The sequence below is a fragment of the Limulus polyphemus genome, unplaced genomic scaffold, assembly GCF_000517525.1.
Source record: "Limulus polyphemus unplaced genomic scaffold, Limulus_polyphemus-2.1.2 Scaffold2944, whole genome shotgun sequence".
In the NCBI taxonomy this organism is placed as follows: domain Eukaryota; kingdom Metazoa; phylum Arthropoda; class Merostomata; order Xiphosura; family Limulidae; genus Limulus; species Limulus polyphemus.
In genome coordinates, this window is record NW_013668554.1 from 51678 (window position 1) to 54107 (window position 2430).

Consider the following 2430-nt stretch of genomic DNA (forward strand, 5'->3'; position numbering starts at 1 on the left):
GCACAGAAAGGAATGCTATTTCCTTTCAATCATTGGTTTCTCAACCAAATGGCTGTCCCAGCTATGTGATGATCAAGTGGTAATCACACATTGTAGTGCAAACACTGTACCTTATTATACCATCTGATTACCACTTCCTTTCAGTCATTGATCTTTCAACCACATGATCTTCTAGCTACTTGGTGAGTGGGTTTAATCTCTCTGATATTAATAGTGAGTCCATTGGAAGTGATTCAACAGACTTCAGAGTTATTTTCTTACCCCTAGTTCTGTCACTTCCTCATTAGGTTCATCCAAAATAAACAAGTTCTCTCAGCTTCCTCCTCCTCCTCGTCTGGGTCAGAGTCGAATAAGGAAGTTCTCTTATCATCCTCTGACTCGTCGGCCTCTTCCTCTGATAGCTGGTCAACCCATTGCACAAGAGGTTTGTCAATAATGTAGGAATGCAGATGGTCAACTTGTACAATGCGTTTTTGCACATGCTTTGCTGTATTTCGTACATCAATTGACTGATTCATAGGAACACAAGAGGAGATCCCAACCAGCTGGCCCCAAGTCGCTTTCATGCTGCAGGCACATACAAAAGCTACACACAGTCTCTACACTTGTACATCCGTTCCTTCGTTATCTTGTCATAAAAACTCTTTAACATATAGCAACGGTTCTTAGATGTTGATGTGCAAACCACTAGACATATTCTTCTTGGTATTATGGAACATCTGGTCCAAGGTAAGACTATACATCACATATACAGGAAGCAAGACTTCGCGCCCAAACAGGAGCATGTTTGAAGAACAATCTGTGGATCTCTGCTCACTTATGAGATATGCCATTATGGCATACAGTATTCACATCAGTTGGTTTGGTCAGGATTAACAAATATGGTAAGCATATACTTGACATTTAAATTAACTACTCTACTAAATCATCAGATAAGGAAAAGTGCATGTCTTCACCACACTCAACAGATTACACAACTCAAAGAACAGCTAAAGTTAACTCCCTGATCCACGTGGACTTCTTTTGTTGCTCTGAACTTGGCTTTCCAGTGCTCCACCAATACATCAGTCACCAAATGTACTAATGTTTCAACCAATTGAGACATGTTTTAATCTAATTCTCGCCACAATTTTTTTAAGCTTAAGAATCATATTCCAACTTTAATGTCATCAAAGTTAGTTTATAAATTACATTTATCTGCTGTCAGCGAGGTTATATAGGGCCCACTAAAAGAAAATTGTTAACTGCTATAAAAGAAAATGAGAATGTCAGAATCTCTACTAAATCTAGTGTACTTGAACATGCCCTAGATGAATGTGTGATTGCAATGCAATGGTCCATTCTAAACAGTTTAAGAAATTAGCAAAGTCCAATAAGGAAAAGAAAAGACACATTTAAAGAAAGATTGCTCATTTAGAGACTGAGGTCAGAGATTAACCATGTAGAACTGGCCATTAAATACGGAAATGAAGTTGTTTCAAGAGTAGAATTAAATAGTTAGAGAATGAACCAGTCAGTGTATAAGCTATTGCGTAAATCGGATGTTGAGTTATTTCCACCAGATAATTAAAATCAACAACAACAACAAAAATCCGACAGTGAGAGAATTACGCTACTACACTATTAAACTACTGCATCCTTTTGATGAGGCCGAATTAATTTGTTCTCTGAGTAATTACACTGAACTGAATGTAAGAGAGTCGGTGAAAATAATTAAACACAAAGATTTTTCCTTAAGTAAAATCGAAAGTCCAGGAATTTCAGCCCTTCAGTCATACTTTGATTAACGTTGCATAAACACACACACACACACACATATATATATATATATATATTGTTACGTCTCCGTTTGTTAATTGATTTTGCCGTAACTTCGTTCCGACGAAACTTTAACGACACAAGTCTTTACTTAATAAAACTGGTTTATTTATTCCGAATATACCTTTACGATACACTTAATTTCAATATTCGCGCTAAAACAAACACTATAACGAACGAACGTTAACTTCAACAATACCCTGTGACTGCAGTTCAATTACTCACTATCTACTCACACGCATTACATCATCGCGTCACGTTGTCACCCTCTTATATATACCAGACTACCCTATCTAGTAAATGCTAGGGCATTCGTGAAGGAACAAGATAGTTCTAGAAACTAGAGGGCGTGAGAATAGTCACGTGATCTCGATGACGCAACCATATTAATATGTGTTTCTATGATTTTATATTTAATTTCAATATTTTGAATATATATATATATATATAGATGTATACATGTATCTATTGGTTGTGTTTCATTTATATAGAACATTCATTTAAAATTGACATTTACCACATGCTATACGAACGAGTTTTATGTACACAGCGTAGTCACAAGTAAACAGACACCACCTTTTCAGAAAAAAATGAAAATTTTCAGTCATATTC